At 48.8% G+C, this 11,365-nt stretch overlaps 1 pseudogene; it reads right to left on the reverse strand.

Moving 5' to 3' along the window:
• Positions 1-9,370: 9,370 nt before the first annotated feature.
• LOC125758622 (uncharacterized) lies at positions 9,371-10,543 on the reverse strand (annotated as a pseudogene).
• Positions 10,544-11,365: the final 822 nt, after the last annotated feature.

Raw genomic sequence — 11,365 nt, forward strand, 5'->3', positions numbered from 1 at the left:
CTTGTGACACAGCATAATGAAGCATGTTCGTTCAAATCAAATACGACCTCCCGTACAGCGTTGACACATTGACAAATGTTAATAAAATTTTAAAATGCGTTACTGGACACCTTTGTACTGGCTTTTCCAGAACGCTTTATCGCGTATGTTTCAATAGAACGTTGGCACTAGTAGAAAGTTCCTTACATTTGCCAGGCCACTCGTAAACATACGCAGTTCAATGACAGCCGGCTTTTTTTTATTGCACCGCTGCTGTTGAAGTGAACAAAAGGCCCTTGAGCGTGTCCGCCATCAATAAAATCCACTATTTTTAAGGAGCAATTATGAGACAACTTTCCTGCGATGGTGACACTTCAGAATACAGACTCGGTACTAACATTTTGCTGTTTCTTTTTGTGAGCCCATTCAATACGCCCCGTCTGTGGCTCAAACTAAGTGAAGAACTCGCCACTAGTTGTTCCTATAGCTTCATTTGTTTGTGTGTTGGTTCCTGGGAACCAAAAGATGCCTGACTATGCGGAATCTTGGGGTACGCTGATTAGCGGAGTAAGAGATTAATTTGAAAGTAACGTCATTTTAACGTGTAGTCTCTCCAACGGGAAAAATCTGAAAGCAAGGCAGAATATTCCTAGATGAAGTGAAGAAAAAAAATGCGTTACTTTTTGTCGTTCCCTCACCGAAGATAATATTCACGAGGAGGCACGCATCCTCAACAACACCACTGGGAAACTCTTGTTCAATAACCTTTCTTATATATGTCGAAGCCAACGACACTCAGACGTCCGAGAAAGCTGTCTTGCACTTAAAAAGTGAGGGCGATCTGGTGCATAAGAAAACATAGTGCAGTGATAGCAGAGCGTTGACATCTATGAGCCCGAAATAATTTGCTTTCATTTTTATTTTCGTTTTTGCACTCACCCAGATGTTCATCGCCAACAGAAGAAACCAGGTATATTTGCTTTCGTACGCAGGCACGTCGCGATTTCATTTTAAGCGGGTAGCTTAAACAGTCATTTTAATCCTTTTCTTTGATCCCAAAGAACTTCTAATACAGGGCAAACAGTTGTTCCGCACTTCAGGGCATTCCCACACATTGTAGGAATCGATTGCAGGCAAAGCAGTCAGCAAGTAGCTTGCGCCACATTCTCTTCCTTTAAGGTTGCGTAACGAGGTGGATAGACGTCTCTGTGTATTTTGAGTAGTTGTGCCCATATTGTGGGCTTAGTAGACAAGTACATAAACTTGCACCTAAAGGGTGCTACGATGGGCATATCATGCACTGACGTAACGTCCACACTCCCATTGGACCACAAACGTCACTTTTATTGAAACGAAATGCACCCTACACAGTGCGATGATGGGCACATCATAAGTAGCAGCCATTGGCGTATTTCCCCAGAGCAACGCCTGACTATAGACTGTTGAGTCAGATGAGTACATGTGTAATGTATATTACATTGTTATAGAGGCGTATGGCCAACATGGCAACGACAATTTACGTTGCACGGTGCGACACCTGTATAAGCTTTTTTCTTCTTTTTTTTCAAGGTAGTTTCAATAACTGGCGTGGCTCTGCTGTACAATGCTTCACTCACACGCAGATTGTCTGGGTTTGATTAATGCTGAAACCGTGATTTTCACCCTCTGTGTCCGTCGGGATTTTTCACTCACTGAGAACGCCGTCGTCGCCGGCACTAGATTTTCTTCGACACTAGTTCCTTAACACTATCGCGTTAGAATTGCCAAAGCCTAGACTCGCTGGCCCTAGGTTGACATAGACTGTGAACCACATGTGGTGCATACCCGCATTCCTTGGGCGTTGGTGTTCGAGTATGCGCCATATGTGACTGAGGGAAAGAGCTTTAGGACCTACGCGACGGACACATCGTGTTATTAATGCCATAAGCCGTTAATAGTGTCTTGAAATACGAAGCATTTCTTAGCGAACCTCAGGCACTTTGGCTGTTTCTATCTATCTATCTATCTATCTATCTATCTATCTATCTATCTATCTATCTATCTATCTATCTATCTATCTATCTATCTATCTATCTATCTATCTATCTATCCATCTATCTATCTATCTATCTATCTATCTTTTTGCTTGCCTCAAGCTTAAAGGGGCCCTGACACGGTCCCCAACGATTTGCAGTTTGCACCACCAAATAGAAGTAGAGGGTTCATTGTGCCTATACATATCTGAAAAATGAACTGTACAAAATTATTAGATGCGAAGTATCTTATGGCGGAGTTCAATCCGGTGGTGGTGGTGGTGGTGGTGGTGTGCGGCGTGACCACCCTTACTGCTCATGGGCATACCCTCTCCATTCACCCTCTCCACATCCCCTCGCCCCCCCCCCCTCTCCACTTTCCTTTTCCACTCTTGCTCTGAAAAGCGGGCTAGACATGCCGAAATTCTCTCCTGCGCAACGCCGCGATGAGCACCAGCGCAAGCGCGTCCCCTCCCCCTCTCTCTCCTCTCGCACGCCTGCCGACCGCGATCCCCGCTCACCCTGTGAGAATTAACGGCCAGGCTAGAGGGAAGACAAGAGGCGCGTAGCGTTCCTCTTCGCGTTCCACGACGCGAGGTCGGTAGCATGCCCAAAGAACGCCAACGGAACGCGATCGTCCAAGTGCGCCGGCTTCGCATCGCCTCATGTTCCCTTTAGCGGGAAGTGGTGTAATTTTTTTCCATTTCTTCAGTGCAAAATAAGCCCCTGAAATCGCCGGCTATGAACCCCGCCCACCGCCGGTGACGGCCATTTTGCCTTGGCGTATGTGACGTCATGGGCTGCATGGAGCGGGGCCGTCGTCTTCTACCAATATCGTTCAATTTCAATGCCAAGCTGCAAAAAAAGCTGAAATAGCTCGATTTCACGCGCAGCTGACCACGGAACAAAATCGTTCGTCGGAATGCGGACGCTCGTACAGCAACCAGCTTGTAACGTCACGACTCGCGAGTGCGACTGTGTTGCCCAACTCTCAGGCCGCTTGCGTGTTTATAAAATATTCTATTATAATTTAAGCGCTCGACCAAATGCGCTAAAATTTCTTCAGCTTGTTTGCGAACGTGCAAGCATTAACACACATAACACAGATTATGTTCGAAAATTGGGTGTCATGGCCCATTTAATATAAATCACGAAAACGGCAGCGATAATGTTCCTGGTAAAACAGTGAGAAACTATACATTTTTATCTGCACAATCGCCAACGGTACCCTCACCCTGTTGTGAACACTTTCAAGTGGGTGATCAGGTCTGTTGTCGTGTCGCGCTGCTAACCCTAAGCATGGGCTCGACTCCCAGCCACGACAGCCGTATTCAGACGGAGGCGAAAAGAAAGAACATGCATACGCTTAGATACAAGAGCACGTTAAAGAATCCCAGGCGGTAAATATTATTCTACAGCATGCCTCATAGCATGTCGTGGCTTTGACACGTAACACACCATATTTGCATTATTAGGATACGTTTGCATTATTAGGATGCGCTCGCCCGAGCCCGACAATGGCTGTTGTATAAGCTTTTCTTTGCTCACTCATCATGTTGTTTAGTTTTAAGTTTTTCTCTCAATAGTTTCGGCGCTCAATTCAACTACGAAACAAGCTGATGTGAATTGCGAAACTCTTATTGCTGTCAGATTGTGTCTTCACGCAGTATCGTAGCAACGGTTCTGGCCCGCTCGGAAGTGTAGTTTAAATAGCCCACTCATAAATTAATTTTCTTCGCAGTTGATTACGCCTTAGCAGCATCAACACGTATGTGGACCTGACGTACGACACAAATCGTTGCCTCATTGAGGCAAAGGACGTTTCATTATAACGTGGGCCACGTCGCTGAGTGCGCCATCGATACAGTTTATTTCCAATTTCTGGCATTTGTTTTGCGAACTATCACAGCAGCAGAGCTCCCACGTGAAGCGAACATTATTGTTTGTGACGCGGCGGTAGATCGGACCAGTAGTTCGCGTAAATCAAGGTATAATTATAATTGCCGGTGTTTGCATCCCAAAACCACGATATAAAATCAGGGACGCCGTAGTGGAGGGCTTCGGAAATTTTGACCATGTCGTCTTCTTTAACGTGCACTGACATAGCACAGGACACGGGGCTCCACCATTTCGTCTCCATCGAAATGCGACCGCCATGGTCGGGATCGAACTCGCGACCTTCGGGTCAGCAACCGAGCACCGTAACCGCTACACCACCGCGGCGGACCAAATCAGGGTATGCGACTACATAATCCCTTGCGACTGTACATATGCACATATAGACATATGTGCAAATCTATTTGCACATATCATCCGAGTATACCGACACCTCGGCATTTCCGAAACCGCTGTGTGTGGCAGTATTATTTTGTTTAGTTTTCCGAATATGATAAGTGATTATGTATGACAGCCAGATGCACCTAAAGTCTCCTGTAGCAGAAAGCGGATTTCTGTCAAACCAGCTATATTATTTGCAGAGGCAGACATAACTTGCACGGTAAACCGCAACGTTGTTGATAAACTGAAAACGTCCTAATTTCATTTAAAATACTTCGGCACACATGTTTTAACCGCGCAGTCTATGCCTAAGTTATAACGAAGCTTAGCATAAGTATTTTCTTAGCACCGATTTTTTGGAGTACGCGGTGATAACAGCGAACGCTTTGCTTTCCTGTATCACCATTTTCACAGTGGGTCTTCTGTTCGGACGGAAGTTTGCCCATCCTAAGCTATAATATCCAAACTTTCTACAGCTTAGTTAACTTTCGTTAGTAATAAATACTTCCACACTCGTCTGGTTCCCAGCTCACATGGGAAAGATCGAGGGAGCCCCGCCCAATCTCAACGAGTCGGCCCACATAGCGGTGCGAGGACTAGTAGACCGCGTAGGTACCGGAGGGCGCGGCGCTGAGGTTTTGGAGAATCGGGACCCTCCCACCTCGTGTAACGAAATCACCAAGCATTTTTACCTGAGGCGGAGACAGTACCCTCCAAAACACAGAATATTAAGCAGACCACACGCTCTGGACACTCAGGCTACGTCAGGTCGGGGCGTACCCTAACCCCGTGTTATTGCACAAAATTTAACCTGAAATACAGCCAACTAATGCATGTTCATTATGCGCAGATATCGCGAATCTCGAACATATGCTCTCGCGGTGCCCCGCGTTAAACGGCGGCGAAGTCATCACGCCGTCAAAATGGGAAGATGCTATTATCAGCTCCGGACTCGAAGAACAACTGTGGGCAGTCCGACGGGCCGGCGGTGCAGCAGAGAGACTTGGTCTTTCTGTTCCGACGTGGGAGTGTCCCGCAACGTGCTAGGGCGCGTTCCGAGGGACCCAAATAAAGTTTATTCATCCATCCATCCATCCACCTTGTACCTTGCGAGATCTGCGCCGTGAAACTGAGGAGTAATCGCTACCGTATCGCGACAGAGCGGGTACACCAACGTTACTACATTAGTTGTTGGTGGTACGCGGCGTTTGGCTACACGGCGGGCGCAGAAAGAAGCGACTGTCGGGGGCGGAGCAGGCGAGTCCTTGCCGTGACGTCACTTCACCGCGACTGCAGCAACGCCAGTGTTCGTTCTCGGGGCTACATTAGCCTAATAGCCGGGGCTTTGCCAATACCTGCCACTGAGCAAGAAGAGCAATAAAAAAGCGGAAGGCCAAATGTTCAAAAGAAGCATTTATTGGTGATTGCTGTCATATAAAGATTTCTATCTGCGCGCGGGGGCGCGTGTGTGAGTACGTGTACGTGTAGTTAGGATTCTCGCCTACGTTCTCCACATGCGATCACTGAGCTTGCTTGTGGCGCGACTGTATCGTGAGAACAGCTGCGGCATTTGTCAGCCTTTATTGTTATTTTTGATAGTTTCTAACTTAGTGAATACGAATGTGCTGCTTCGACATTGTGATGTGACTATGATGCCCATGTCCTTACGTGCCTTAAAGGAGCCCTGCCATACTTTTTCAGCATGGTCAGTAAACACTGCTGATCGGTAGTCGTGGCTCCTGAGAAGATGCGAGCCAAACATTATAGCGCAGCACGCGGCCTGGAATGACCTCCAAGGTGGTGCCGGTGGGAGATTTTTCCTGTGCGTTGTTGAACAATAAAAAATTCGCAGCGTGCGCGTTAACTAAAAGCCGAATTCTTCTGTCTCTCATTCCCCATTACCAGCCATTGGCATGTTCCAGTAGGAAACGTTAGAAGTAGAAGTGTAAGTGTTAGCTAAAAGCCGACTTCTTCTGTCTCTCATTCCCATTAGCAGCCATTGTTTACCTCCAAGGTAGTGCCTGGTGAGATTTCTCCTGTGCGTGATTAAACAATAAAAATTTTGTTCAAAACGCCGTTGATTGATGAAATAAACCAACGAAAGACGCCAGATGTTTCTAAAGCAAAACGAAAAGACGCCAGCTGCTTAACGAAAGACGCCAGATGTTTTCTAAAGCAATGGTTTTCTAAACAATGAAAATTCACAGCGTACATGTAAAATTAAAGTGCGCTGCAAGTCGTCATAACTCATCGAACCTTTAGTATAAACGCGCCCGATCTCACGTCGGTGATGATGTACTGGGCAGAATTCACGGAAGATTCACGGTTTACCGATGAACCTCCGCAGCTTCGCCCACTCATCATCATTCACTCCGTGGATATGCTGTGATTTTTTTGCAGGTTACCCTGCTTGGCTGTTCTGACCTTCAGGTCCTATGGGCGCACTGCGCTTGCCTAGGTGGCTCCACCAGCGCCAATGCGGTCGTTTCCGCGTCCCTGGTGTGATAGCGTTCCCTCTCAGACCACACGCGCGGCTGCTTATGCAAGCACGGTGTCGTCTGCGTGCGTTCCTCTGCAACTGCTGGATGGTTTTCAGACCGTCGAATGTTCGGATATATTTTCTGGGGAGTAATCATTGATAAAGGCAAGCTTTGTAGGATGGCATGTCATGTACATAATGTTAAAGGGACCGACAACTGTCCAGCATATGAAATGGGTTGACTCCACTGATGTAAAGGTTGTCCGTTGCACTGACTCAAACCAACCCTGTTTTTTTCGTGAGAGATGGATTTATATTTTTATTTCTCAATTGAAAGTCGCGAAAAATGACCTGTGGCGCCTCTGGCGGCAAGAACATGAATGATCCGATGAAGACGGCCACGTGACCGGTGATTGCTGTACGCGGTCGACGATTTTTTTGTTAGTATTGAAATATTGTTCGTTTCTTTATATTAGAAGGTATTACTCCATAATAATGTACATCTAGGTCTGCGTTAGTACTATGCATTAAAGTGGCGCTGCCATCGCGTGACGTAATGATCCCATGCTCATCAGCGCGTCTTGAGCAACATTTCAGCGTGCTCATGCAACCGTGCACGCAGTTTCCAGGTCGCTAAGATTTTGGAGCGACATAGTTTTGCTACCTACACTTCGTCTCAGAAATACGTTTTCGATTACTTGGCTTGGCTCGTGTATCGAGAGAGTAACGACGCCGGGACAAGCCATCCATGACACAGGCGCAGGCAACCTTGGGCGCAGGCGCACACAACGCTGTACAAATACCGGGAAGGTATATAAAGCCACACATCTCATTGTAACAGCTTGCTATTTTCAAAATGGTTGGAAAGTTCAAAATAAAGGTAGTAGAGCATAGTTACAGTAACTCCTGCGAAAGGAGAACAACGACAGCTTTCACAAGCGCAAGCGGCATCGCTATCAATTCTCAGCGTTGCTGGAGCAAGCCTCCATGCGTGTTTGGAGCCTTTCAGATCGAAAAATACTGCTTATAAAATGACTACGTGCTTTTCGGATAAACCACTGCAGCTACAAACACTACGAAGGGTGAGCTTCCTGTCGCGCCGTAAAAAACTGGGTCGAGAAAAATCAGTTGTCGGTCCCTTTAAAGAACTTATCGCTTCGGACGGAAGCGTGGTGACATGTCAGTGTGTGTCCCGACCGCCCATCAACGCTCCCTCGCAGACCATGAAGTTGACAGTAAATAAGCATTTTTAGATGTGAAGCATCTTATAGCCGAGTGCAATCCGGTGGTGGTGGTGGTGGTGGTGGTGTGCGGCGTGACCACCCTTACTGCGCATGCGCTAGCCCTCTCCACACACCTCCTCTCCCACTTCACTTCCCTCCCCTCTCCACTTCCCATTTCCCTCCCCTTTTCCCTCTCTCCCCTCCCCCTCTCCACATCCCCTCTACCCTTTACTCTCTCCCCTCCCATTCTCCACTTCCCCTCTCCCCTTTGCCTCTCTCCCCTCCCCTCTCCACTCCCCCTCCGAAACGCGGGCTCTACATGCCCAAACGCTGCTTCGCATCTCCTCATGATCCCCTTTAGCGGGAGATGGTGTGATTTTATTGAATAGTCTCGTTTTATTTGATTCTGTTTTATTGTCTTGAAGTTCTCTCGAAACAGATGCGTCATTGACGCGGCCTGCGACTGCACAGAAGGCACAGCCGGCTAGTGGAAGCACGCTGCGGCAGTGGCCGTGTACCTGCAGAGATATGGAAAACTGATTTTACCACGAATATTTTGTTATTTAATGCTGACCAAAATATCATACGAGCATGACAAGCGCTAAAAAGATACACCAGCCCTAAAGATATAAACTGTGCAGCGAGTAAGAATAGAACGAATGGAATACTCGTCGCTGTCAAGCCTACACAACATGCAAAACACGCATAAATGTTAACCAGCCTTTTGTAACGCTCCCATGAGCGAGCTGTTCCAGCGTTCTTGTAAGGGGCTGGAAAAATCGTTGGTAGGCTGGCTGGGTGCTCTTGTTCACTGGCCTTAGCATTTCCCACGAAATCCCTACTGCAAATTTTGCTATTTTGTGTGGGCTCCCAGTCTGTTCCGTCAACGCTGCGCATGCAATAAAAACTAGAATTAAACAATGTCTTCGCCATACCCGATTCAGCGGGAACAAAAATACATCGCCATTTGGAGACCATGATTAATGGGTGTATCACAATTAAGGCAGGTCTGAAACAATGTTTCATTCCAAGGGCGCTTCTCCCATGGAATAAACGTAACACCCTACACCGAATAAAATAACAAAAAGTCTTACTTGACACAACGAACAAGTTCTATCCAACGTTGGCGTCTCACCTTCCAGTGAGCCTTCGGGAAGCAGTAAAACTTTGCTCCAGGTGAATTGCTGTAGGTATTGCGGCAGCCCATAACACAAGAAACCTTGTCTAGATCTTGTTCTATGACCAGGCGATACAGTTGCTTTTGTCGCCGTTTGGCAGAAAGACCACGTACATTAAGCGTCGCAAATCGAAAAGTCGCCATCTTGATTAGAGAAAGTTGAGCGAACGGCGCTTACCTTAACAAGTTTCATTATGTCCAACACATTACTATCAGTCGACGCTCAAGGCGTCGACCCATCGTCACGGCGAGAAAGCGACGACGAACGCAAGCGGCCGGCTCCGCGGGGCTTTTTGGCTCCAGCCACCCGCCACTGCCCTTCGATTTCCTGGGACGGACGCTGCTGCGACGCCGCGTCCCCCTCGTGCAGCCGTCGCTTTGCTGGCGTAGTCTCCGTTGTCTCCATGTCCACAATGGCGTCGGTGATCATCTCTTTTGCTTGCAACCTTTCTGGGGTCTCCGCTTGAGTAGGAAACTGTTGCGCCGGAATGCCCGTCACAGCAGTTTCCTCAGCAGCTTCCTTAGTCTTTTCCTCCTTGCTTTCGCTGTCCACCGCTGCATCAGACGCTTACGCAGATACCTCAGACGCCGCTGCCCTCTCTGCCTCCTCTTCATCCCTGAGCATTTCGCTTTGGTCGGCAGTTGTTCCTCGGCCCGCTGCACTGGCGTACGAACGAGCACAATCCGTCTGCTCATGTCTAAATGCACGGCATCCCGCGCACCTGGGCACCCTGCAGTCTCGACGAATGTGGCCGGTGTTCCGGCAACGCAGGTACAACGGCGGTCGTCCCGGCACGACCACCAACGCCGTGCCGCTACCGAGCCGCATCTGGTGTGGTATACGGTCAGTGGTAACACCTTCCCTCAGTAACAGCAGGACGAATCGGGTGGTAGACTCGACCCCTTCGAAATCCTGATCCCTCCACTTGTCGCTGATGACTTCTCTAACTTCACCGTTTTCCCGGAGGGCGCGCCGTATGGTCTCTGCGTTGACGTCAAAGGCTAGCCAGTGTAGCTTGAGGCGAACCTCTTGCCTCACTGGATCCACGACGAGGCAAGGCCGGTATATCACAGAGAGTAGGCCAGCGTCCAGAAGCGTCTTCTTGGTCTCATCTGTCTTCATATTGAGAGGCCAGACATGCGACATCTGGTACGCTCATATACCGCTCACCTGTTGAATGATGCCGAGGTCCTTGAGCGGCTTTCGGAAGTCATTAATTCCGTACGGACGCCCTGCAATGTCGCAGTGCAGGACTAGTGTGCGTCTGAGTCCTTCACCTGACGGCAACGGTGGCAGAATTAAACGGTAGTCCTTGGGCAGCGATGTGCACGAGAAACCGCAGCCAGCGTCGGCCGCTTTCGCAGCTCTCGACGAGCCAGCCATCCTGCGTCCGCACGCGTCCGTGTCCAGCTGCAGAACCAGAATGAGCTATCGCCAAACACACAACGGAGGTTACATGAACGCGTCTTTTATCTTTCACACTTTCCTCTCACTGTGGGGGAGGGCGCTACGAGCGTCGTGGATATCAGTCACGGCTGCATCAGCTCCCACAAAAACGCCGGATTGCCCCGGAACTTCTCTTTCTGCCTCCAAGATTCCTGCGCACAAGGTCAGTAAACCTGCTAGGACTCTTTTGAGACCAAAATCTCTGGGACTTAAAGCACAGAAGCGCCGAAATCCCCACAGCGAGGACGCGCCTGGTGTACGTTCAAGGCTACGCCTAACAAAGCACCCGCGCCGGCCCAACACTGGCGCGCGCGCGACGCCGGCTACTGGTGACCCCAATGCCCCAGTGCCCATGATGCCGACCGCGTTCGACATGGACACCGCACCACCCTTGTGTGTAACGGACGCAATCCAGCCGCTGTCGTCGCAGATACCAGTGCTATCACAAACGCCCGCCGCTACGCCCTTCGAGTCTGAAGCACAGACAAGCACTCAACAGGTCAGCCAGCGTTCCAGTCTGCCGAAGTGCGGGAACGCTCGCCCGCCACCACAACGACTAGCAAAGTGCACCACAATTGTCGTAAAGTTTCAAGGCTACGTCGACATAACTCGCCTTAATTTCAGTGCGGTTTGCCAAGGCATACTTTATGCGGTACAAGCAACTGCAACTGAAAAAGAAGACACCTATATAAAACGACGGGATGTGCAAAACCTAATTGTTGTCCAGACCTTCCGTGCAACCATCGCTCACAGATTTCTGCAATGTACCAA

The sequence above is a fragment of the Rhipicephalus sanguineus genome, chromosome 5 (genome assembly GCF_013339695.2).
Source record: "Rhipicephalus sanguineus isolate Rsan-2018 chromosome 5, BIME_Rsan_1.4, whole genome shotgun sequence".
NCBI classification, from domain to species: Eukaryota; Metazoa; Arthropoda; class Arachnida; order Ixodida; family Ixodidae; genus Rhipicephalus; species Rhipicephalus sanguineus.